Source organism: Canis aureus, chromosome 4 (genome assembly GCF_053574225.1).
Source record: "Canis aureus isolate CA01 chromosome 4, VMU_Caureus_v.1.0, whole genome shotgun sequence".
In the NCBI taxonomy this organism is placed as follows: Eukaryota; Metazoa; Chordata; class Mammalia; order Carnivora; family Canidae; genus Canis; species Canis aureus.
The window spans coordinates 70,061,524-70,089,504 of NC_135614.1; the positions used below are offsets into that span (position 1 = coordinate 70,061,524).

The 27,981-nt window shown below is 37.2% G+C and overlaps 1 protein-coding gene and 2 pseudogenes across 8 annotated transcripts in view; 2 read left to right on the forward strand and 1 right to left on the reverse strand.

The window, feature by feature from the left end:
- On the reverse strand, positions 1-27,958 carry LOC144312937 (small ribosomal subunit protein eS4-like; annotated as a pseudogene). Its single transcript, XR_013378593.1, has 4 exons — positions 27,699-27,958; positions 25,036-25,133; positions 570-937; positions 1-537 (listed from the first exon to the last, which is right to left on the reverse strand). The product of XR_013378593.1 is annotated as a small ribosomal subunit protein eS4-like (transcript).
- The window catches only part of C6 (complement C6), a 95,113-nt gene continuing 75,500 nt past the window's right edge, over positions 8,369-27,981 (forward strand). Inside the window, exons 1-3 of one of the 7 annotated variants that reach the window (XM_077896097.1) lie at positions 8,369-8,698; positions 8,988-9,257; positions 12,317-12,350. The gene's annotated coding sequence lies outside the window, so the exon portion shown is untranslated. Of the gene's footprint in view, positions 8,699-8,918; positions 9,258-12,316; positions 12,351-27,981 lie in introns of those variants that run through there. The other 6 variants (XM_077896098.1, XM_077896099.1, XM_077896102.1 and 3 more) reach the window with 6 other exon arrangements.
- LOC144312002 (beta-arrestin-2-like) lies at positions 11,603-22,111 on the forward strand (annotated as a pseudogene).

Consider the following 27,981-nt stretch of genomic DNA (forward strand, 5'->3'; position numbering starts at 1 on the left):
TACCACAGAAATATAACTTTATTACTTTTTTATCGTGTTGTATTATCTTTAATTAAGTATAAAGACTCCTAATCATGTCATCTAGAGACCATTTCACCCACTGCTTTGTTTGACTGCTTTGTTTGGCTCTTGTCTCTCTCTTCAGCAATAGTGAGGCAGATACTCTTTCCACAGGGAAGAGAAATCCACAGTTTGTTGCCTTGGCCAATAACAAAAATGTTGGAGATCTGGGTGGCAAAACCATTGCTGTTGGCATCTTTCACATGAACTACATCGAAAGAACCAAAGTGTCTCGCTCTGTTGATGGTCATGCCAATTCTTCCCAGGTTTGCACCTCCAGTCACCATATAGAGAGTGTCTGTACCAGTATCAGACTTGATGAAACCAGTAATCTTTCCAGTCTCCAAATCAATCTGAATGGTGTCATTCACCTTGATGAGGGGATCAGGATAGCAGATAGTGCAAGTATCATGGGTCACCAGATGAGGAATTCCTTTTGTCCCCACAAAGATCCTTCTCACTTTGCACAACTTATACCTCCTTATGCCTTATGCCTCCTTATGCACAACTTATGCCTCCTCAGGTATATCCAATGAAGAGCAAAGTGACCCTTGGTGTGATAGATCAGATGGAAATTCTCCCCAGTATTGTCAGTGCTTGATCACATCCTTAAAGCCAGCAGGGTAGGTTGTATCAGTTCAGACCTTGCCATCATTCTTCATAAAAATACTGCATACAGATCTTCTTTACTTTTTCCCCTGTTAGGGCATACCTAAATTTGTTCTTTATGAAAATGATGAGAGGGAGACACTCTCTCAGCTTATGGGGACCTCGTAAGTAGATGCATGAGCGGCAAACACATCAGTCAGGTTATCCAGCATCCAATGCTTTGGAACCGCTACACACTTCACATGCTTTTTGGGGTCAAGAGCCAAAGCTGCAGTAGGCACAAAAAGATAATTTTACAACTTTTAAGAAGATAGAGTGATTTGATTCAAGTTCAAATAGATCACTGAGTAATTATTGAATATCTATTGTGTGCCTTATTTTCCATTTAATTTTTATTTGGCCTCCATTAGAGTCCTTAAAAGACCCATTTTCATGGAAAAGATGCCATTGCTAATGACAGTTTTTTTGGGAAAAAAAATCTAAATTTGGCCTTAAAAAAAGAACCAGCCCTCCCTGGATTGGGTCTCAGCAGAGGCAGAAGCTTCAGTCTAGCTACCTGTGTGAGTATAGGCAGCTTAGCTGGCCTTTTTAGGGTTCCTGGTTTTTTACCTGAAAAATTAATTAATCTTTAATTAGTGTCTACTCTCTCTGTACTGATCTAAGTACTGATGATACAAAGAAACACAAGACTATTTCCTCAAAGAATGCAAGGAAAGGGACACATTCACAAATAATTATGATGCAGTTTTATAACAGTTGGCACTGACTGCTAAGGTCTCTTTCTTATCTAAAGTCATGTGACCCTATGAGTTTTTAATTAACTTACAAATAATTATATATAAATGAGTATCTTGGAAGAATTTATTGTCTTAAGGATTTAAAATATGCATCTGTGCAATTTATTTGCATTATTAATTTGTAATTAACTGCATTTTAATGTCTTATTACAGAATCATAAGACTCTAAGACTGAAAGTGGTCAGGCATGCATTCATTCCAATTCCTTCTTTTACAGACAAAGAATCTGGGAAACAGAGGGACTTGTCTTCCATCACACAGCTTGTTATTGGCAAAGGCAGACCAGGCCAACATGTCCCACACTTTACATGCCTCCTTGCCTGTAAAGATATTTTAGTCCAGCATCTCTCTCCCTACTGAGATGCTAAATTCCAGAGCTCTTGTCAAATTTATTGCATTTTGTTTATCTTCTCCAGAACTCTTGTGCAGTTTTAATAAAAAGAACTTTAATCTGTCTATTTCACAACTTTTGGAAATTATATAGTAGTATGCTGACACACACTTCTTTGGCCATGGAAGAAAGTTGAACTATATAAACACTAAGATATACTATTCCAAGTTCAATTTCCATTTGCTCTACAATTTTTAATTGGAGTGAGTTTAAATAATGCAGCTGTTTACAAATACAAAGATTTCTTTATTACTCAAACCATGTAGTATCCTATTTTTTTTGTTACTCATAATCAACAAGAGATGTACTAAAGATATGGTTTTCTCTCTCTGAGTTGTCTGGAAGAAGCATAGATTTCCAGAATTTTAGCACTAGAAGGGATCTTAAAATACTTTTAAGTAAGAAAAAAAAACTTCTATGTGAATCTCCATATTTTACAGATGTAGAAGATGAAGCCAAAGGGTCGGCAGCCTTTTCTAAGGTCCCAGACAGCCTTCCCCAAACTAAACCAGAGTTCAGCTCTCTGATTCCCAGGCAGGGCCCATGTCTAAATGAAAGAGCTTTGCTGAAATATTCTCAGAAAATTGTATTTTCATTTTTGATGAATGTAAGGATGCAATTAAACCTATTCTCCTCCAAAAAGAAGTGCCGATATTTGCTATACATCAGAGAAAAGCTTCCAAAAGCTCTCCTGCCCTCTCATTCACAAAGACATTTTCTCCTCAAGCAGTTTGATTGTTCTATATAGATATGCCCTGGATAACCAGTAAACAATCAATTTGTCTTAATGAAAGTCAGACAAAAGGGATGAGACTTCCATATTTGCCCCAGTGATTTTTGTTGGTATCAAAATGGTTTGCTATGGAAATTCCTTGAGCCAATGTTTTCTTCCCACAGATGTTTTCCTCAAAATTTTCCAAGTTAAGGGAAGGTTTGTGTAGATATACTATAAACTAGAACAGAAAGTAGTAGGAGAGTAGGAGATAGTCACCTCTCACAGCGGCACTGAGTGCATTGGTGCTTGGTAGTGGCGCATCCGTCTTTCTGCTATTTCTCTTCCTTTAGCCCCAAAGACCATCAAATCTTCCTAAGTTTTCTTCATCTTTGTTCATGCTTCCCTCTAAATATCTACTTCTTATCTTACTGTGGTATTTCCTGTGTTTTCCTTTTTTGCGGGTATTGGTCCAAATCTACTTGAACACAGAACTATGTTCAGGTATCACAAGCATTTACGTCACAGAAGCAAATCATCTGGGGCACCTGCCTTGTGCTTAGGTCATGATCCCAGGGTCCTGGGACTGAACCTCACATATAGGGCTACTGCTTGGCAGGGAGCCTACTTCTCCCTCTCCCTCTGCTTGCCCTTCCTCCTGCTTGTGTTTTCTTTCTCTCTGTCAAATAAATCAATAAAATCTTAAAAAAAAAAAGAAAGAAGAAAGAAGAAAGAAAGAAAGAAAGAAAGAGAAGAAGAAAGAAAGAAAGAAAGAAAGAAAGAAAGAAAGAAAGAAAGAAAGAAAGAAAGGAAGAAAGAAAAAGAAAGAAAGAAAAGAAGCAAATCATCTAAGGGAAAGAATGGATCTTTCACTTTTATTCTTTCTGTATTGATATTATATAGACATACCTTGACTCCACCTATATTTTGAGTTGAATAGGAAGTCTTTAGTTTATTTTTAAAATAGGCCCCCACTGAACAGGCTCACCTCTTTTGACCTAATTATGAAGAAAACGCCTAGACTTTTCAAAAATATTCTGACTCCCAAACAGAACTGATATTGGATTAAATCTGACCTTTGGGGCACAAACCCCTGAGGCTATTCACTTCTTTTCAGTGGGATTTGCTGATATTTTCCTCTGGTTCTAATGTAGCTTAAAGTCTGTCTTTAAGACAGCTTTTAAAAAATTAGAGAGAAAGCAAAAAGCTAGCCTCAAGGCATAGGCAAACAGTCCAGACTCATCCCTTTGGCAGGCTGAAAAACTTCCATTTGGTTGTGGCAGCAAGCCTAATGAGAAGAAAGCCATTAATTAAATAAACAAAACATTGCAGTTTGGTCAGAGGAGCAATATAGGTAGCAGCACATCAGCCAACTCCCAGCCCTTTCTAGGAGTGAATTACTCATGTTCTAAGGAGTTGGTTTTGTTTAACCTACTGCAATCACTTCCAGAAAGAAGAACTTCAGATTATAAGTTTAGGAATCAACAAGCTTCTCTTGCACTTTGGTTTAGAGGTTAAAGTTAACCGTAACATCTTGGTTGCATTCCTTCCACATGAGGAAAGACTAAAAGAATTGTCTCAATCTCCAGATTTTAGGAGATACATAGCCTAGAACAGTTCTCTTGGTTCTTTTCTTAGATGACTTTACTTACTGGCTCCCATACCCTTGGTTTCTCATGACCTTCCCTGAAAATTTGGGACCACCTCACTCTGGGTCCTGTCTTCTCTCCACTGTACTAGTCATGGTGGAGATACATGATGAAAAAAGCCCTGAGCGCTGTTCTCTGTTATCTGGTCCCTAGCACAGCTGTGGTACCTCATTGGAACCTGGCCTAATGGTTTTCTGCAGTCAGATAATTATTCAGAGGACTTATCTTCATTGAGCACATGCTGGGGAGAAAAATAATAGCAGGATACAGGAAACATTATCTGCCTCAGATTCAAAATTGGCTTCCAATGACTTGATTCTGGTTTATGTTATGAGAAGGAAATGAATAGTCTGCCTGTCATTACTATGAATGTTTTTGCTGAACCCCTACCCCATAACCTCAGAAGCATACATTAGAAAACACAGGTGTTTCATGCTGTTTTCCAGTGATGAGGATGAATACCAGAACCATCTATATTGCCTCTTTCAGTCCTTGTTGGGAGCAATGGCACGCATTTGTGCCATGATATCGAGGGAGGGCAATCCCATCAGTATTTCAGTTTATGTGTTATGGCTCCAGATGACCTTTGCTAAACATAGGAATATAACCTGGAAATGGGACATACAGACCCCTAATGAGCACCGTAACAGCTTTGATTAAGATAGGTAGCTTGGGGGGATCCCTGGGTGGCGCAGTGGTTTGGCGCCTGCCTTTGGCCCAGGGCGCAATCCTGGAGTCCTGGGATCGAGTCCCACGTCAGGCTCCTGGTGCATGGGGCCTGCTTCTCCCTCTGCCTGTGTCTCTGCCTCTCTCTCTCTCTCTCTCTCTCTCTCTCTCTGTGTGACTATCATAAGTAAATAAAAATTAAAAAAAAAAAAGGTAGCTTGGAAAAAAAAAAAAGATTAGGTAGCTTGAATCCAAAGACATAAAGAGAGGTGAGATTTTGATAGAGGAGGAAATTAAGAAAGATTTATTAGAAGTTCAGATCTTTGTAGGTTGTAAAAATAAGGATACTATACACTGAGGAACTATCACACAAGATCTGGATCCCCAGACAATATTTAGAGAGAAACAGCTAAGAGATCCAGGAGGAGGGGAGCCATAGGTAAAATTGGGAGGATGACAATGATGAGAAATAAGATAAGACAGCACCAAAGGTAAACCTTGAGGGAAACTTACCTTTGATTTGAATGTGAACTTGCAGGAATTTGTATGACCTTAAAATGAGTAAATATTGTTCAGATATATGGCCTAAAATTTGTATTTAGACTTGTAAAAAAAAGTCAGATCATCTTAAAACAGCAAATGTTTTGTAGTCAACATACTTAAAGTTTTGATTCATCCTTCTTAAATGAAACAGTGGAACTATTGGCCTATAAGTTACCAACCAGTACATGGTCACTTGTTCTATTGGTCACTGCAAGAACGATCGGTACTTCTATGGTCAATGTGAGGGAAATAACTCCATGAAATAGCCTTCTGCTCCACTGCTAATTTTCCATCCAGGTCACTTTATTCCCTCGTTAATGACTCCATGCTTCAATTCAATCCCAATTATAAAAATAAAAACCACACTGACTTATATACTCCAACATTTCTTATTGCAATAACTTTCTTCCTCAGATTGCGGCCAAGATGAAAACACTTTAGCTAAGATGATTTGAAAGATAAAACTTGTTATTTTACTTCCTGATCCATGAATAAAGAATCAAGGGCATAAGAGGAATGTACTTCCATTTGAATAAATGCTTTCCAGACCGTGGGCATGACTAATTTGTTTTACATTTAAGCCTTCTACTGGATGTCCAAACATATGACCTAGTTAAAGTCTTTTCACAATATTGTAGTTCCTGTTTTCAGAGTGACTCCAAACAGCAGTGACATATAAGGTTCAGTCATGACCAAATGGAGCACAATACACACGTAAAATTTCTGATAATATCAATTGAACTAAATCAAAGAATGTCTTCCAATTTTTTGGTGATAATTAAGAATGAAACATAAAGAAAGATTGAATTTCATCCCTAAATTGGCAAATGAGGTATAGGGGTCTATTCACCAATATGCATAGTCTTGAAAATGGTCTTTTATATCATCCCAGGAAATTCAAACTTCCTGTTTGCTCTGTGTGCTCAGAAATCCTCCAGGAGAGTGAAATAGTAATAGGACAGAGGCCCTTCCTAAGGGAAGGCAAATTGGTTTCTGGTGGTGAAGTCCTTCCTGATTTTCACCCCATAGTACAAACCTGAGCTCTTGCTCCATTTTAACTTATGTCAAGCAGCTTCCCACCTTGGAGTGGGACCATAGACCGCAAATTCTCTGTTGGCTGTGAACTTAGCTCTCTTTATTTTCTGTCTTCATTTTCCTCCTCCTCCCTGTCCACCCTAGTTCCTCAATTCCAGTTTGGTGAAATACGCTTTAGGAAAAGGGACTCTGAAAGGAAGGAATGACAAAAGAAGAACTTTTTAAAAAGGAAGAAAAAAAGGAAAAAAAGAAAAGGAAGGAAGCAGGGAGGAAAGGAAGAAAAGAGCAGAATTTGCTTACTCATCGTATATTGAGAATACTTCCCCCCCCCCCGCACCGTTGTTTTCTTGCCCCCAAAGAACATGACTTGCTTGTTACAGCAGTTGGCATATTTTATTCAATTGAATTTCTGTATTCTCACAGTCAAAAACAGAATTTGAAAAGTATTTTTGAAAGCAGGAAAAATCACCCCTTGTGTTGCAGTGATATTGTTATTTTTTAAAATCTCATTAAAAATTAAATAAAAAATCCTGAAACTAATACAACACTGTATGTTAACTATACTGGAAATTAAAGCTAATTTATTTTATTTTATTTTTTAAAAGATTTTATTTATTTATTCATAAGAGACACAGAGAGAGGCAGAGACATAGGCAGAGGGAGAAGCAGGCTCCCTGTGGGGAGACCAATGCAGGACTCGATCCCAGGACCCCAGGGTCACCACCTGAACCAAAGGCAGACACTCAACCACTGAGCCACCCAGGCGTCCCTAAAGTTAAAATTTTAATTAAAAAATGAAATAATAGATGTTAATAATTTTTGGACTGGTAAGTGATCATTAAACAATTCTTTTCCTTTCTTTAAGTAGGCTTCACGCTGGGCAGGGCTTGAACTCAAGACCTAAACTGAGAACAAGATTCGGACCCTTAATCAACTGAGCCACCCAGGCACCCTGAGCATCAAACAGTTCTTAAACGACTGTTTTTACCATTTGAAAAATATTAATTGTAAGATAGATTGTAAAAATTTAGATGCAACTCCAATGTCCTTTTCCTGAATTAATGATTGTTAAAAATTTAAATAAAAAGTTATTTCATGTTTAATTTATATTTGTTTAAAACAGAAGTAAAAATGGTAGAAAGAAGATACAGAACAACAGAGTGGTGCCTCCATCTACATCGCCAACAGTGCTGTGGGGTCTCTGGCTTGTTCATCTGGTCCAGAGGGGCCCGGGGCCAATTCATTCCATCAACCCCCCCTCCATGGAACGTTCATCTCTGCCCAGGTTTTCCTCACATCCTGTCCTCCTAGGAAAAGGCTGGTGGAGGCTGCTGGGTGGCCCAGATCACATACACAGACAAAGCCTGGGCTCCGTCTGGCCTGTTAAGAGGGACTCCTGGCTTGTTCTCATCCCTCCTTCCTAGTTCTGTTTCTGCTTCTCAAATAAATGCAACTTGATCACATTAAAAAAAAGTTTTAAGAAACTTCTGTTACAGGATTGCAGGGATCTTGTCTCACACAGTCAAAGAATGGGTCTCACAGACACAAAAGGGTGAAGTGAAATGCAAATTATTAAGTGAAGGTGAGAACAGAAAGGAAAACAAAAAGCTTCCTAGAGTGAGAGGGGTCGGGAATGGGTTGCCACTGAGGGCTTTAGTGGCAGTCTTTTATTGAGAACTGACTAGGGAACTTAAATCTTCTTGACATCTCTACCACTGGTAGTACCATGTTTACTTTTTCTTTGAAGTTTGGTGATATTTAGTGGTCCAGCTGTAACTGTCATAGAGATATCTCATCTCTGACATTTAAGACATAACGAAGTCATCTCGTTATGTTCCCTTATCTCTGGTTTTGTCCGCCTCCGCATTTCTCCATATCTGGGATTTTTGTGAGCCTGGTCACATAGCCTCCTGCCTGAGCCTTGTCAGGGGAGTCAGGGGCCTCCTCTCTCTCCTGCCTACACTTTAACCCCTTCCTTACTCGTGGGACAGGACCTGTGGACAGAAAGTCATACTGGGACTGTGAGGAGTGACAGATTGTATACCTTTTAACCAGTGGGGGTGAGAGATAGTGCAAATCTCCAAGGAATCTGGAAGCAATGCTTTAAGGACCTTGAGGGGCCAGCTGCTGCCAAGATGACGCTACTTTTAAACATGAAGGCACTAGGGCAGCCACGAATTCCTTGAAGAGGGTAACACTCCGCGTGTTTCGGGGATGTCTCTGTGGCCTGCACGCTGTAAGGAGAGTTTAATTCAAGCTACATTTCTTTTGCCTTTGTTTCCCATGCCACTTAAACATGTAGATGTTTTACTCAGGTTTAGGGCTTATAGAGATTTCTTGCTAAAATATGTTTGAGTCTCTCTTAGTTTTATCTTCAATTTAACATTTGTTAAGATTTATTTATTTATTTATTTATTTATTTATTTATTTATTTATAGAGACAGAGCATGTGCAAGGGGGAGGTGCAGGGTGGAGGGTGGAGAAGCAGAGGGAGACAGAGAATCCTAAGCAGACTTTGTACCCAGGGCTCCATCTCATGACCTTGGGATTGTGACCAGAGCTGAAATCAAGAGTTGGATGCTTAACTGAACTGACTAAGCCACCCAGGGGCCCCTTATCAAATTTTATTTTGAAGCTGAGTCTTAGAAACTGGAATGTTTTTGAAGACAAGTACATCTTACCTAAGCATTTCAGGATGTATTGAGATTCCTGATGGGAGCGCATAAGGGGGGCTTGGCTGTGGAGCTGAAGTATGTCCTGTCTTTACTGAAGTATTTCCAAGTCATGGGGAAATGGTAAGTTTTCTACTTTTTTATTATTCTCTTTCCTGTATTGGTGGGCATGCCTGTGAGGTTTGTGTTTCTTGGAATGCTTGCTTAAAAAAAAGAAAAAAAAGGTTTCTAGATTTAAGTCAAGTCAGTAACCAAGTGTTATAGACTGTTTTATAGTACATCAACATATAGTAGTATGAGATGACTACACCAAAAAGGTCTATGTGAGGTGATATAGTAGTATGAGATGACTACACCAAAAAGGTCTATGTGAGGTGAGTGGAGATTTTATTTATGCACTTGGAAAGGCAAAACTCCTCCTAGTAGCTTGTCATTACTAACTAAAGTCCAATCTTGTTGTCAAATCTAACATTAATATTTTTATTTGTTCATTCTATTTCTACTTATTAATATTGTTCATCTTTAAGACTGGTATTAAAGACTAGAGAAGTTGTGGAGGATTTGTTTTGTGTTAGTGAACAAATCTGGATTTACTGAAAGAGAAAGCCTGAAAGTACTGATTAAGCCGTTTGATGTTATTATGTGTGAAGACTAGTTTCTCAAAAATTTGCTATGTATCCTTTTCCTGCAGAAAATTCTGTAACCAAGTCACAAAGCTGTTGTGTTGTGTGTGTGTGTGTGTGTGTGTGTGTACATGCACCAATATAGTCTACCACTTGGTAACCACCTCATTTGCCCAGACTGAGAAGTTAAAATATATTTGAGTTTTATAATAAAATAAAATATATTTGAGTTTTAGAACTTATATTAAGCTCGTGGTGGAATAAAAAGAAAGCATTAGCCTGATACTTTTGAAAAGAAATTAAACTATAGAAAACATTGGCTATAACTTGTGAATAACCTAGAAATCATTATCTGAAAATGGATAATAAACAGACGCATTAAAAAAAATTAGTTCTTCCTCTGAGGTTTAGGTTTTCAGCTGGAGGTGGTTTGCTCCCTAGAGGACATTTGGAAATGTGTGGAGGAGGTTTTTGATTGTCAAAATGACTGGGGACAGCCCGGGGGCATTTAGTGAGTACAAGGCCAAATATGCCAAATAATCTTCAATGCATAGTAGACGTTCTGGCTTAATGAAGAACTCTGGCATCATGATGCCAACAGCACCCCTGTTGAGAACTGATGGTGTCCCTATTCTTAATAGGTATGACATATGGGAAATATTAGGAAACTAGACTGGATAATTTTCTTTTTTTTTTTCCAGTGTAGACTCAGGCCAGTAAAATGAACTAATTAGGAAATAAATTTCTTCTTTCTAAAATTATAGTTAACACCCACCATAAACAATTGGTCATTTAAATTCTCAATGTTTGTGCCATGGGGTTTGATGGTTTTATGTAACGTAGTAACTGGAAACAGTAATTTAAACTGGAAACAGTTTAAATCTTATTGTAGGAAAATAGTGCTATTATCTAGGAAAACAAAAGATTTCTTGTAATTTCAAGTGCTCAAAATTCAGACAACTGGAGATTTAATCACTGGGGACCTGAAAAATAGAGTTTAAAATTAAAGTTGAACCTGGTAAGAGCCTAGACATCATTGCCTACATCGTTGATGGGATAAACATAAGAAATTCTAGAAACCTATGTAAATACCAAAGAATAGGATGAAATAAGCTATGTATTCAGTTCAATCCTGGCCAGCTAAATATTTTTATTCTTTGTTTTCCCCATCAAGAAGAACTATGGCTGTATTAATTTCTTCTTAAAAATTTCATCAAATATTTAATTTAATAATTTTTAAGTTGAATAAATAATGTTTTCAAGTCCCTTAGAGCAATATTCCCTAAAGGTAACACCATTTTATTACATTCTTTTTTTAAGTTTGTAAGATGTGATTTCTCAGCTTGATAATGACCCAGGCTCCAGTTCTTTTTTTACTAAACTAAAACCCATGAACATCTTGGTTAATCTCATTGTATATGTGTAGATGTGGTTACTTTCATGCAACAAGTCCCTAGCTTTAAAACCTTTTAATATAAAAAAGATACTTGTGAGCCTTCAAAATTTTTTTTAATCTTCTGTGGTGTGGCTGGATTTTAGTTGTGTATTTCTCTGTTCTCAACTTTTTGAGTTATTGCTGGAAAGCAAAAGAGATAATAGTTTTTATTTACAGTTGACCCTTGGGGTGTGTGGGTGGCTCAGTAGATTAAGCATCCCCCTCTTAATTTCCATTCAAGTCATGAACTCAGGATTGTGAGATAGAGCCCCCTTGATAGAGCAGCGAGGAATCTGCTTCTCTCCCTCTTCCCCTCTCTCTGCTCCTTCTCACATTCTTTCTCGGTCTTTCCTTCTCTCTCTGAAGTAAATCTTAAAAAAAAAAGAATTATAGTTGACCCCTGATACAACATGGAGGTACGGGTGCCAAACCTTGCATAGTTGAAAATCTGTGTATAACTTTTGACTCCCCCCAAATTTAACAACTAACAGTTGACCATTGACTGGAAACCTTGCCAATAATATGAGCAGTCAATTAACACATATTTTGTATAAGTATTTATGCTATATTCTTGCAATAAAGTAAACTACAGAAAAGACAATGGTATTAAGAAAATCATGAGAGAAAATCTCCAAAATCTCCAATATATTTATTGAAAAAAAAATCTACATATAGGTGGACCAAGCAGTTCAGACACATGTTGTTCAAGGGTCAACTGCATTTGACTTTTGGCTAAGTTTAAGCTATTACATTACAGTTAGTTGTACTACAGTTCTGTGTTAGAAAACTCTTTGACATTATCTAAAATAATCCTCACAACAACCATCTAGGTTCAGTGCTATTATTCCCAAACTACAGCAGCAGAGCACTGACATAACTGGGTCCCAAGATCTAACATCTGGAAAGGAGCCTTCAAGTCTGAAGCTCTTCCTATAACAGTATATATTCTTCCTATTTTCATTTCAATTATTGCCTCATATTTTAGCTAATAAAAACATTAAATAAAATCTTGAAACTACTACAGTGCTCTAACTTGAACCTAAAAAATTTTTGAATAAGGGTCTGGGCAGAATCCTTTTTCATCCCATGTAGATTAAAGAAATTTATAAAATTTTACTTTACAGGTCTCCTTTGGGACTTTATGCTCTGCAAGAGAAGGTAAAAATAATGATTTTCAAATTTGTTTTATTTTTCTTTTTATCTTTCTATCATTTCTTTTCGTAATACAATAATAAAAACTTTAAATCAAGATTTGGATGATATTATAGATATGTTCTAAAGTGATCAGGAGAATTAAAGCAATTTAATTTTTTGCTGTGAGAACCATCCCTCGTATTATTCTTCATTTTTTAAAAGTCATGTCGAATTTTATGATTTAGTAGAAACACGGTGCTTTATAGAAAAAGATATTAACATACATGGTGAAATATTTTCCTACGTGAACTCTTTTCTTTTTTAAGATTTCATTTATCTATTCATGAGAGACACAGAGAGGGAGGCAGAGACACAGGCAGAGGGAGAAACAGGCTCCATGCAGGGAGACTCCAGGATCACGCCCTGAGCCAAAGGCAGACACCAAACTGCTGAGCCACCCAGGGATCCCCCCTACATGAACTCTTAAATCTGATTTAAAAGTTTTTAGGCTGATGGTTTTTATACGTGTTTCTTTTTTAAAAAAAAAATCACAGGAAAAGAAAGAATGACGAAAAAGAAAAACTGGCATACAAATAGGAGATCTTTTGAGTTTTGCTGAAAACATAGGCAGAAAAATGGGAGGGTAGCTAGAGGTTGAAATGGGGGTATAATTGTCTTTTGCTGGTTTGATTTTAAGATGGGAAAAATGGGAGCACTCATATAAGTTGATAGGAGCCATCCAATAGAGAAAGAGATTTTGGCGATACACGAAAAGAAGGGAGATATGTCAGGGGAATATTCCTGATTCAGACAGGAGCAGACATGATCTAATACACTTAATTCCACTCCAGACTTCTAGGTGATAATGTGGAGCATATCTCAGACTTATTCCAACTGAGGGGAGAGAAAGCATATCTTTTTTACCAAACCCCCAACTGTCCAAGACTGAGGGCTACTTCAATAGCATTAACTCTTGGGCATTTCTGGCTTGACTCTTGCATGGGCTGATTCTTCCCAGGGTCATTAAAGGGCCTCAGGTATGGAGTAGCAGAAATTTCATTAAGGAGGCTTCAGTGTGTAGAGGAGAGCTATGAGGATATGGCTGGCCACTCGTAGCTATTGTCACATCCACACTCTAGATAAGGGATACACTAAGTAATAACAGTTATATCTAGTTCAATAACCAGTTATAAATCAAGAAGAACTAAAATATGTATATACCAACTCAATTCAAGACCTTCTATTTTAAAAGCTTAATGCATTATTATGAAACCCTCTACAAGCTTAAAAAGGCCAAGAACAAAAATTCCTTTAACATAAGTGAATAGTTATTTGTAATATCTGTAATGCCACAAACCAAGAGAAAAACAATGCTCCCATAAAGCATAAGATGTGTCAACATGAAAACCATGCAATATATTTATTTTTGTTTATGAGACTAACGTGCTACCTATTGCACTAACGGGGTAACTTCCTTATTTTTTAAATGATGCTTAGTCTAGTTAGTTGTTTGCCAGAAGCTTGAGCAACTTCCTGTTCCATCACTCTTTGACATATTGTACTCAAAGATTAATACTTCTTTTGTTGTAGGTAAAATATGCTCCACTTTAAACAAACCCACTTAAGGCCTTAACACTTCTTTGTCTGCTGTCCTTTATAAAACCAGGCTCTCTCCTGACCTTCCCCAGTAGTAGCTGCTACTTATCAAGCTTATCAGAAGGTCAGGAAATAGAAGTTAGTGTTCTTCCTCTCCTGTACCCTTGACCCTCTATCTTCTTCTTCTAGATCATAACTCTTGTATTTCTTCTAAAGTTCTCTTTTTCTCTGGGGATTAATTCAGCCTCTAATCCCACAGATTAGCTTTTAGGCCGTTTCTTTTCTCACTTCCCAAGGAAAACCTCCCTGATTCCAGACTCTCTGCCCCTGCACTTCCATCTTGTACCTCGCCTTCATTACACTGTGAATGATTGGGATTATAATAAAATTCTAAATTTATCTCTATATATTTACTGTCAGTACTTTAGATGGCCCTCTGAATTCTAGCAATTTCCATTAAATTTTTTTAATTTGATCTTCATGATAACTAATTTTATCCCAAGTTTACAAATGAAGAAAGTGAGGCTGATAAAGTTAAGAAACTTGCCAATATCCAGCAGGTAGAAGGCTGTGAGCCAGCCCGGTGTCAACTCAAGTAGCCCAACTCCAGAACTTGCTCTTCTGCCCACACTGCTTCACTCCTCCATAGTATTTTAACTTGTTTTTCATTATTGTTCATCTTCTTGAAAGTCTCTAAGCTTTTGAAAAAAGAGATCATATGTACTTTGCCACAAACCTAGGTCCTGGACTCATTTTTGACACAAAACAGGTGTCTGATTTACATTTGCTGAATAAATGAATGAACCAGTTGATACCCAATTCTACATTGCAAAATAACTGAAGGAATAATTGATAGGTTGGTGATGGGTCAGTCATTTTATTTTCCTATGATAAAATCGAGCATATTGACTAAAACAGAATCATACTAATCCATAGCACATGCATGTAGATTCTATTTTTGAAAATTGTCATTTGCATGTAAACATTTCAGTTTAGATTGGATGGAAAAAGGCCACTTTCAATTACTGAAGTATCCCTAAAGGGATAAAATTTGATTCCCCAAATGTATATTGCAATTAGCCAAGGCAATAAGATTTCCTTAATGGATATAAATAAATAAAAGCTTTTCCAATAATTTTTAAAATTTATACCCAAGATTACACTAAATGTTATCAAGAATATAAAAGGAGAAGATCTAAACTTTGTTTTTAAGTGCTTTAGTTTGATATGTGAGACATAATGAACAGGCCAAGAAAATGTCTAATCAATGATATCTTATATGACACAGATTGTAACAATTACAGATATTCTGAGCTGGAACTTGTGCCTGCGAGATGGAGAGGTCAAGACAGTTTAGGGGAGGAAATAGGCTTTGGCTGAGAGAATACAGGCTTTTCCTGAGTGGGTTGAAGGGATTTTAGGACAAGGGCAGGAAAGGATAGAGAAGTGAGCAGACAAGTGGGGAGTTGGAGAGTAGAACAGCAAGCAAGTTGCTTGCTGTAAAAACAGTTTATGGTAGGAAAGAATTACAATGCTCTATTAGAAACCAGCTGGCTGATGGAAGAGTGTGACTGCCAAGCTGAGCATTTGACTCAACATAGAGAGCCACTGTGGATTAAGAGCAGAGTGTGGACACTAAACAGAGGTTACTAGGAAATAAAACCAACATTATTTTTAGAAGGATAAAGGAAGAACAGAGGCTGAAAGTAGAGAGATCAGCTAGGAGACTACCACAGTTACTTAAACATGAGGTGAAAGGAGCCTGGATTCTAGTTAAGACAAGAGGAATCAAGGGCACCTGAGTGGCTCAGTGATTGAGCAACTGCCTTCAGCTCAGGTCACGATCCTGGAGTCCTAGGATCAAGGCCCACAGCGGGCTCCCTGCAGGGAGCCTGCTTCTCCCTCTGCCTAGGTCTCTCATGAATAAATAAATAAATAAAATCTTTAAAGAAAAAAATAAGACAGAAGGAATAAAGAGATGTAAGGAAGCCTATGAAGGCAGCATTGAAAGGGCCTGTTGACTGACTAGGGCATATGGGTCTGCAGAAAGGAAGAAATAAATGGTGACATCAAGGCTAGAAGTCAGGAGAATTAGAAGCTCATATTTAGATACACTGCTCTGGAGGCGACTGAAAGAATAAGCATGGGATTTCTGAAGGCTTTTGCAACATGAGAAAGAAACTTAATGTAAAATCTTAGCTAGAAATGTATTTGGGAATGACACACAATTTACAAATTATTCTTTTAAATAACAGATCATAAAAAAATAAAAAGATTGTAGATTTTTTTTTTATTTCTTAAGGAAACATTCTCCTTACAAGAGTAAGTTGATATTTACCTACTAGAACTCAGATGTTCCTCAAAAATGTAACTTTGTTTTCTGTGAGTTCTTCTTGCCTTTCTGCCCCTAACTCAGTGATTGAAGAAAAACATCTTAAACTTGAAAATTAGTATTACTGATCAAGGAAAACATTCAATTAGCTCAAAATTTAAGTTCTCCATCAATATTGTCTTTTACTCTGTCATAGGATTTCTATTCTACCTTCTGTGTTTCAAGATTCATCCAAATATTCAAAAAGGTGGTGAAGTAGGGCCTCTAATCCACAGACTGTCATACCGTGCTCGCTGCCACTGTGAAGGGCTTTGTCCTACTGATGTGCTCAGCATCTAACACTGGTATTAATTTTGATCTAGTCTTTCCTTTAGCCTTTTAAGGCTTATGTGGACACCCACTATAAAACGTGTGTTCCTTGTCATAGTATCTAATCAAGACATTTTTGGTTTCATCAGTTTTCTCAATATTTTCTTGTTCCTCTCTCAAGGCACGTAAGAGTTGTGGATACTACAAATAGGCTTCCCACAATTAGTAAAATTATCCCCAGTCCATTTACTTCTGCCAGCATTGCTGCTTTCTTGTTCAACCGCCATATTGTTTGTGACACCATTCTGAATCCAGGACTTTTCTGCAAGCTTTGTAATCTTTTCAGTCTATGTCCATTGTATCAGAGTTCAAGGTCCAATATTTTTGGGTTCCCCATGACTTATCTGGATATGTTTTTCTATCACCTAGGTTTTAAGTCTGGGAGAGAGTGGTACCAAAATTTAATGGTGGCCTAGAGCCAGCTTATTTATACCAGCTCATAAAAGTTCAGAATTGTTGCCAGCTAGCTGTTAAACATAGACTTTATTTTAAGTTTAATTATATGAACTTTCATTTAAGTTAATTAAAAACAAAGGCAATAAATATTTCAAATCATTACATCCTAAATTGTAATACATTTTTACTAATTTTATTAACATTTTACTAAAAAAAGATTTCACTAATAACTATGCCCTTAAAGTTACTTATGTCTATTCTCTCTTTCTAACTCTGCACTCAATAATATCAGATTGGCAGCTTGAAATTGTTCATAATGTAAGTATTTACACAACAGAAATTGACAAATGCTATAATTGTTATACATATACCAGCACACTGCTGATGAGCGTCTCTTGCCTATTACTTCCTTAAACTTTTCATCTGTTCTTCTCTTCTTTACAGTGGTCTAAGGGTTATATTACTACTTCTTCATGTGTGACAAGACTTGCTTTTGCATCTTTCTCTTTTACTGGGTCAAAAGATATACTAATGGTATTTATTATTTATTAATAAAGAAGGGCAGTGGAGAGCCTGGATTTTAAAAATATATATGATCCTTATTGCTTAACTGCTAACTTGCTTTCTAAACCCTGTCTTTGTAATGAATAAAAGGACAGATCTAAGCCAAGACTCCAAATCATCCCAAACTCCAAATTAATACAGTTCCATTAGTGAGGACTTATAGCAACAAGTAGTAATAAATTGTCTATCTTGAGTTCTGAATAATCCACGATTGCAAATGTACTTCCATATTTTACTATCTTAGCATTCTGGATTTCTCATAACTTTCCAGGTTTCTCATGGTAATAAATCTGATTTAACTAGTAATTAATGAACAAGAGTAATTGTATTCGGTTGGCATCTTTAACAAATGGAAACACCTTAAGCACAGCAATGTCAAAGCAGAGGATTTTCTGTGCTTCTTTTTCCACAAATGGTATGGAGGATGTAGAAGATTGCTTCCTTAGTCACTAATAATCATTTACAAAATTGGAGAGACCATAGGCTAATGAATCTTTCAGCTTCTTCTCGCTTCTACACTCAGTCCTAGTCCAATTAAACTCTAAACTAAATCTCTATCTTCTCACTCTGTTGATTAAATGGCCACTTTGCCAGATAGAATTTAAAAGAACAAGCATTTGGGAAATATATTTATTGCCACATTTTCTGATGAAACGATTCTAATTGCAGAGTATTGCAACATTTTCCAAACAAAAGAAACTTAGAATAACAAAGTTTCACTCTGGGAAAATGCTAGAATCCCCCCCTCCCCCAACCCGCTCCTCAGGAACATTAAGGGAAAGTGGAATTTCTATTATCGAGACAAGGAATCTAGTTACTCTAGAGTGTTTTTATATTGATATCTTGCAATTGTATAGTGTTTTTTTACCTTTATTCTTCAAAATAATAATGTAAAATTTACCCAGAAGGGATCATTCTTGAGATAGAATATTACATAGGTGATACTCTTCACCTAGTTTTGCAAACTCTGGCTATGAAAACCTTGACTCTAATGGTTAAGCAGAATTTACACATCCAGATGTCACATGTAGCAATTCTTGAAGGTTTTAATTTAATCTCAATTTATTGAGAAAACAGAAATATTTGTGGCAATGATTGAAGTAATATTTAGTAGCAGTAATGCTGCCGTATATGTATGATAACCAAAAGAAAAAGAAATAAACTTAATGAAAGACTTAAACTGGAAAAACACATTGATAAGGTTCGCACATCACTTGTTGATAACCCAGCATAGCTAGAAAAAATGATCTGGTCTCCTCTGGGTTTGTCTCACAGTGATTTTCTTCTCTTCTTTCTTTTCTTTTCTTCTTTTTTCTTTTCTTTTTCTTTTTTCTTTTCTTTCTTTTCTTTTCTTTCTTTTCTTTCTTTTCTTTTCTTTTCTTTTCTTTTCTTTTCTTTTCTTTTCTTTTCTTTTCTAAGATTTTATTTATTTATTCATGAGAGACACAGAGAGAGAGGCAGGGACACAGGCAGAGGGAGAAGAAGGCTCCATGCAGGGAGCCCGACGTGGGACTTGATCCCAGGAATCACGATCACGCCCCGGGCTGAAGGCAGACGCCCAACCGCTAAGCCACCCAGGTGTCCCTCACAGTGATTTTCTTTCAAATCTTCTAAGATAAGAGAGCTTTTTTTCCCTTCTCATCCCTTATTAATAACTGCGATTATTATTATTTTTTTTTGCTCATGCACTTACTTAGAAGCAACTGTTTATTACATTCATACAGATGTTTGGCTCCTAATAAAGTGCTCTACAAAAAGCTAATTGCCTACTTTTCTGTAATAGAAATAGCTGCATCTTGTTTTAGCTCTATGTTGTTTTCTTACCTAATTGCTCTATGACACTCATCCCTCTGCCATGATGCAAACATTCCACACGTGAAGAGTTTCTCCATCTCTGTGGTCAATAGAAAGCATTACATCTTCCTTAGAGAACTGAGGTGAACATGGATCTGTCATATCACATATGGTTCCAGTGGTTTTTTTGTAGACAATGGATCGAGCAACAATGCTAGCAACAATTTAATCCCTCATTGCTTAACTATTTTATGTTAGTATCTTCTATGCCATAATTTCCTTGCAGATCTGTGGGCTTATTTACTTTTGACAATTCTATGAAGGAGTAGTTAGAACAATTATCATTTCTTTATTTTACAGATGAGGAAACTGAGCCCTAAAAATGTTAACTGACATGCCCAAGGTCAAATAATTGGTAACTGAGCTATTATAATCTTCATATGGAGAAATATTTATGATATATTGTCAAATGAATTTTTAAAATACATAAAATGGAAAAATACATATAAAGATTATATACATAATAGAATATTAATTGAAAATATACACATATATGCGTGTGAAAAAGAAATACTGCTCAAAAAGTACATTTTATAAATATCAAATAGGCAATAATAGATACTATGTTTACAGAGAAAAGCAGACATGGTCCATGCCACACTAGAACTAATAATCTAGTGAAAGGGACAAATGCTAATCAAATAAATACAAAAACAAATCTATAATAACACATCATGAAAAAAGTGTAAAGAAAAAAACCAAGGTGCTATGAATAGCATCTAATTTAATATAAATAAAGGTTGATTAGACTCTGAAGAAGTTAATTGAGGCAGAAAACAGAAAGATGACTAGGAATTAGCTAGGTGAAGATGCTGGAAGGTTTTTAATTTTTCTCTTTACTTTTCTGACTTTCCCAATTTCTATAAAACACGAGTGTTACTTTACTAATCAGAAACGGTGCATGTGAGACTTTGATTCTCTCTCTGGCAGAGTACTTTCTATCAAACCAAACTTCCTAGAAAAGCAACTCTCAATGCTGAAATTAAAAAGAATAATAAAGGCAAGAAATAGTTTAGCAACAAAGGAGCCTGAGAAAAGGAAAACCCACTTTAGTAAGAGAAATTCTCTGCCACTTTTTCTTTTAAAAATTTGCTGATATATGAGCACTATGGGCCAGAGTCCTAACAAAGAGCAGCAGATCAGAGCTTTTTGCTACTTCACAGTGCTGGGGGGTGGGGGAGTGGGGGGACAAAGGCTAGGAGGATGTTGAAGATAGCCAGAGCTCAAGGGATGGGTGGGTAATGCTGTTCGGGAAGATTTTAATGCATTTCTTAACAGTAACTGATAGAAACAAGCATCTAAAAATCAGTAAAGGTGCAGAAGACTTGAAGGATACTATTAATACGTTTGGCCTAATTAAAGTAGATAAAAGACTAAAAAACTTCATACACATTTTTTGAGTGTATGCAAAGCATTTACTGTATGTTGGTAAATGATCATGTATTGAGCCATAATGCAAGTTTCAGTGGTTTGGAGGCATGGAGATATATAAATATAATCCCAAGCAGCAGGGGAATTTAGCTATGTATAATTATTCCACAATAGCTGGAAGCGGAGGGCGCACATGCTCAGTGGCATAGGGAGGAGAAGGGACTTGGCAGCAGGCTGGGAGGTTGCGAGCTAGCCACCAACCCAGTGGGCAGCGGGTGTGCGCACCCATGGAGGGAAACCAGACACCAGGGTCTTCAAGAAGTTGTGCTCTAACTTCAAGCTTGAGGCGTACTTGGGCAACCAGGTCTTTGTAGACCACCTAGACAAAGTGAACCCTGTGGATGGTGCGGTGCTTGTGGATCATGACCACTTAAAGGATCACAAAGTGTTTGTGACCCTCACCTGCACCATCTGCTATGGCTGCAGGACCTGGATATAATACTTCAGAATTGGCCCTAGTCTGTCACACTGCAGCCAAACCCAGCAGACACCGGGAAGGCCTATGGAGCAGACTTTGAGGTTTGACCCTTCTTTGCCAAATCACTAGAAGAGAAAAACCACAAAAGGAGTTCTGTGTGTCTGGTGATCTGAAAGGTACAATTTGCCCCAGAGAAACTGGGCCCCAGCCTCCAGCAGAAACTACCCACTACTTCATGTGTGACCTGTCCTGCATCTTGAGACTTCCCTGGGCAGGGAGCTATATTACCATGGGGAGCCCCTCAGTGTCAACGTCCATGTCACCAACATCTCCACCAAAACAGTCGAGAAGATCAAAGTCTCTATGAGATAGTATGCCAACATCTGCCTCCTAAGCACTGTCCAGTACAATTGGCCTGTGGCTCAGATCAAACAAAATGACCAGGTGTCACCCAATTCCACATTCTGAAGGTGTACATCATCACTCTGCTGCTCAGTGACAACCAGGAGAAGCATGGTCTTGCCCTGGATGGGACGCTCAAGCACAAAGACACCAACTTGGCTTCCAGCACCATTGTGAAAGAAGGTGCCAACAAGGAGGTGCTGGGAATCCTGGTGTTCTACGGGTCAAGGTGAAACTGGCAGTGTCTCATGGTAGGGTATCTCCGTGGAGCTGCCTTTTGTTCTTATGCACCCCAAGTCCCACCACCACATCACCTTCCTCGGGCCCCAGATTGCTACTCCTGAAATAGATGCCCCTGGAGACACCAGCTATACCACAGATGATGATACCATGTTTAAGGACTTTGCCCAGCTGGCACTGTAGGGGATGAAGGATGAGGACAACAAGGATCAGTTCTGCTAGAAGGGAGCTGCAAGAAAGGGGTGGGCAATGCTGGGAGAAGAAGGATCCCAGCCTCTCTGCCCTCCCTCCTCTAAGCAGCTTCCTCAGCCACCTCCTTCCCTCACCAGGCACTCCCACACATGCACTGAATCCATCTCTTCTTGAATGTAGGCATTACTTTTTTGACTCCAACTGTGCCTCCCTAACCCCCCAGTGGGTGGCAAGCTGTGTTCAAATCTATAACTTTTGGAGGGGGATGCTTAAAAGAGGAGTGACTGTAGAGCAAGTAGGGAGAAAGAACTACCACATTAAACGTCATGCCAAAAGCCCCCCACACACACACACACACTCTTCCTCCCTTTCCTTCATGAGACTCAGAGGCCATTTCTTTTTTTCTGAGCATAAAAAGAAAATAAATTTTAATAGGAAAAAATAAAATATTTGGAAGTAATACACTTCTAGATTATCTATGGATCAAAGACATAATAAAAATAGAAATCAGAAAATATTTTAGTTTGAATAAGAAATGCAACATATTAATCGTATAGAATAAAGCAAAATCAGTGCTCAAAGAGAAATTTCTTTTAAAGATTTTATTTATTTATTCATGAGAGACACAGAGAGAAAGGCAGAGACACAGGCAGAGAGAGGAGAAGCAGGCTCCATGCAGGGAGCCCGAAGCAGGACTGAATCCCAGGACTCTAGGATCATGCACTGAGCCAAAGGCAGAAGCTCAACCACTGAGCCACCCAGGCGTCCCAAAAGGGAAATTTAAAAACCTTAAAATACATGTGTTAAGGGGGGAAAGGCTGAAGGCAAATGATTTGTTTATTAAATACTTTTTAAAATTAAACTTAAACTAAATGAAAAGAAAATGATAAAGAGTAGAAATTAATAAAACAGAAAATAAATATGCTAAAGAGAAAAATCAATAGGCCAAAAATTAGAGTTTTGAAATAACTAATAAAATTGAGAAACCTTAAGACACAGAATAATTATTAGTAATAAAAATTTTAGTATCAGGAATAATTTAAAACGATATCACTAAAGAGGCTATAGAATCTAAAAATACAAGTATATTTTGAACAACTATGCCAAAAAAAGAAGAAAAAAGAAATAGACAAATTCCTAGGGAAAAAAAAACTTAGCAAAAATGACACAATTAAAAAAACAACCTGTAAAGTCCTATTTCTATTAAATTGATTGTATATTTTATTAAAACATGTATTTCTCAAAAAACTCAGATCTATATTGGACTTACTCATAAATATTTAAAAATAACATCAACCCTTTAAAAAAAAATTATTTATTTATTTGAGAGAGAAAGAGAGAGCACAAGCCAGAGGGAGAGACAGAGGAAGAAGGAGTGGTAGTAGCAGACTCCCTGCTGAGCAGGAAACCCATTGCTGGACTTGCTGGATCCCAGAACCCTGGGATCACAACCCAAGCCAAAGGCAGACACTTAACTGACTGGGCTACCCAGATGCCCCAAAAAGAATGTCAATCTTAAACAAACTCTTCCCCAACATAGAAAATGAGCAGACCACTTGTTCAATATGGCCAAGTGAAGCTTAGCACTAAAATTTGACAAATATATTTCAAGAAAGAAAAATTACAAGCTAATCTTTCTCACGAACATAAAGACAAAAATCCTAAATACATACCAGCAAATCAAATGCAGGTATTTCCAGAATGCACTTATTCTGAAAATGCACTTATTCTGATTTGAGATTTAAAAACCAACTGTTATCTCCAGATGTGATACTGTCAGACAAACCCAAAGTGATGAATATTCTAAAAGTAGCTGCCCTTTATTCTTCAAAATTGTCAATGCCACTAATGACAACAAAAATTTAGAAACCTGTTCTTGTATCAAGGGAGACAGTGATGACTAAATGAAACATGTGATCGTGGGCTGGATTCAGTACTGGAGAGGAAAAAAGCAATAAAAAATAATATTGGAACAATAATATTGAAATATGAATAATATAAACTGTATATTAAATCAAAACACTCTACCAATTACTAACTTTTCTAAATTTGGTAACTGTATTAGATCAACAGTAGACTCCATAGAAACTCATAGAAGCAGAGAGTAGAATGGTAGTTGCCAGGGACTGAGGGAAAGGGATAGTGGATGACAAAGGATACAAGGTTTCAGTTATACAAGATGAATAAATCTTAGCAGTCCACTCTATAGCATAATGCCTTAGTGAACAATACTGTATTATCTTAAAATTTTGCTAAGAGGGCAGAACTTCTATTAAGTGTTATTATCAGGTGCACAAAATAATAACGAGTCTGGGAGGAAACTTTTGGAGGTGATGGGTATGTTTATGGCATAGATTGGGGTGATAATTTCACAGGTGCATACTTATTTCTGAATTTGTCAAGTTGTAAGCATTAAATACATGCAACTTTGTGTATGTTAATCATGCTTCAGGGCAGCCCGGGTGGCTCAGTGGTTTAGCGCTGCCTTCAGCCTGATCCTGGAGACTCGGGATCGAGTCCCACATCAGGCTTCCTGCATGGAGCCTGCTTCTCTCCCTCTGCCTGTGTCTCTGCCTCTGTGTGTGTGTGTGTGTGTGTGTGTGTGTGTGTGTGTCATGAATAAATAAATAAAATCTTAAAAAAATTCTCTAAAAAAAATCATGCTTCAATGAATTGTTTTTTTAAAAAAGTAGACTGGATAAACTGAAATTCATATAATGGGACTTATCTTTGTTCTCTTTCACACTTCTAAGCCTCAGACGACACTGGTTTTATCAAAATAGACTGCTTCGCTTCTCCTATTAGAAAAGATAGGGCCGATGCAGTCACTCAAAAGGTCAATTAGGCATATTTCATGATGTCAATAAAAGGTATATTGAGATCTATTTTCCTGAAGGGTAGAGCTATCTGCATACCATCTTGAAGGTTTCGTTCGGTGATCCTGCACTGGGGATTGCTCATCCACCCAGACTATTTTCTAGATGTTGCCTCCCCGGGATTTCTTCCAGCATCACTGGAAAGAAGAGCAGAAAAAGCACTTTTATTCAAGCACAGTTTCATTCAACCATCTAGTCCTCACAGAATAATGAAATTATCATAGTTTTGTAACTAATTCTCTGCTACCCTCTTTGTTTTCCTGCCTCTTTTGACGTATATCTCCCCAATGCCCAGTAGGTAACAATACCTGCTAATCCCTAAATGTCAGCTATAGGAGAAACCATAAAACCAAAGCATTCATTTATCATAATAGTACCCCAGGCAAGTTCAGCTTCAAGCTGAATACAAATCTTTCCCTCACAGTCTCATGAATTGTATTCTTTATATCTGGTATCAAAGAGATTGGGAAGCTTAATTTATAGAAGAAATTCAAAAGGATTTATGCATGTTAAAATTTTTTATGATGGGGGCGGAAAATGGGGGAAGGTATCTGGTTAGATGAATACGGTTAAAAGATTATATTTATTCCCATGTAGGAGGCTACATGAATTTCTACTGAACATAGTAATTGGCCATATAAACTTATTTCATCAAGCTCCTATTGTAAGAGGAAGGAAATAAGATGTAAATCCAAAAGGACAAGAACAGAGACTTCAGTAGACATAATATTTCAATAACTTTTGGAAACAGAAAGCAGATGGAGGAATAGTGTCTGATTTGGAACAAACTATATGCTAAAAGGTACATGAGGCGAAAACTAAAGAGGAGTCACTTTTTAACCTGCAGAACCCCTGGGAGGCAAAGGACTTAGAGGCATCAGGTTAACTTGCTCAAGACAGGCAACCACCTCCCCATCTTCTCCAGCAGGAGACACTAGGCCTGGAAAATCAAATCTTAGACACAGATCGAAGATCGGAAAATGATAAAATTATGGATATACAGGGGCACCTGGGTGGCTCAGGTGGTCCTGGGATCAAGACCTCCATCTGGCTCCCTGCTCAAAGGGGAGTCTGCTTTGCTTCTCTCTCTATCTCTCTCTGCTCCTCCTCATCACTCATTATCTCTCTCTCTCAATTAGATAAATAAATTTTTAAAAAAAATTTTTATGATAGTCACAGAGAGAGAGAGAGAGAGAGAGGCAAAGACATAGGCAGAGGAAAAAGCAGGCTCCATGCACCGGGAGCCCGATGTGGGATTCGATCCCAGGTCTCCAGGATTGCGCCCTGGGCCAAAGGCAGGCGCCAAACCACTGTGCCACCTAGGGATCCCAAAATCTTTTAAAAAATTGTGGGTATTGCGATCCCTGGGTGGCTCAGCAGTTTTGTGCCTGCCTTCAGCCCAGGGCGTGATCCTGGAGACCCGGGATCAAATCCCACATCAGGCTCCCTGCATGGAGCCTGCTTCTCCCTCTGCTTCTCTCTCTCTGTGTCTCTCATGAATAAATAAATAAAATCTTAAAAAATAATTAATTAATTAATAATAAATTAATAATAAAAAAATTAAAAATTGTGGATATACATTAAAAAGCCATTATTTTCCCTTTTAATTGCTCTGAAACACATATGATAGTTTAAATCAGTTTCACAACCTTTTTTTCATTATCACTCCCTAAGAAACTTTTAGACTTTTTTTCTAATTGCTCATCTTCTGCAATAAATTTTAATACCCATGATGATATATTGTATGCTTGCTTATATGTAATATGCATATCTGTGCTTTACACATAAAAAGAAAAAACATAAAGTTCATTTTTTTTTGCTCAACACAGGCTTCAGAATGACTACATTTTTAAAAGTTAAAATGTTAAAAAGTTATTGTTATGTAACAATTTCATTATTGTGTGATTATTGCACAGTAAATTTTAATGTAACTTATTTAGTTCTATAAATTTTAATGTATGAAATTAGTATGCAAATTAACAACATATATAATATACAGCAATAAGAGGTTTTGAACCCATTAGAGTTTTTAAAAAGTAATTTACATTGACTGTTGAACAATGCAAGGGTTAAGAGTGTTGGCCTCCTGCACAGTGAAAAATCCACATATAGCTTTTGATTCCTGTAAGATTAACTACAAGAGCCTACCATTGACCAGAAACCTTAGCAATAATATAAACATTTGATTAACAGATATTTTGTATGTTATATATATTATATATTGTATTCTTACAATAAAGTAAACTAGAGAAATATTATTAAGAAAATCATAAGGAAGAAAAAATATATTTATAGTTCTGTACTGTACTTATCAAAAAAATTTGCATGTAAGTAGACTCATGTAGTTCAAACCTATGTTGTTTAAGAGTTAGCTGTAATTTAAAAATTAAATTGCTTAAAAACTATTTTTAGTGAACTCAACTTTTACTTTTTGCTTGATATGAGAAAATAACTTTTAAATAACTGCTAGATGTTCATTTGGATATTGTCAACATTTCTTTCTTTTCAGCACTTGATATAATAGACTGAATAACTTATTGAATTGAATAAAAAGTATAAACTATTTTTATTTCATTCTAAAGCCTATGTCACACATAAAAACACTGAGGATCACACATAAACAACGTCTCATGATTATGCCTCCTCTTGCAATATCCCTCCAGAAAGAGCAAATAATCAAAGAAAAGAAGTCACTTGCTCACCGTAGATTTTAGCGCTAATCTTGTATACATTCAGGGTAACTTCCATAAACTCCATGTCAATGCTGCTTGTGTGATTCCCAAGAAACCCAATAAGAGGAGTTACATTCTAAGGAATAAGGTTCTATTGGGTAGGATTAAGCTCCACAGGACCACAGACTATTGTAGTATCTAAGAATTTTTAACCACCCCCACTAACAATCAATTTTCATCCTCTTGAGGGCAATGTTATCCCTCTTGTGAATGCATAATTTACAGCAAAAATTCTAACAGTGTATTCAGGAGT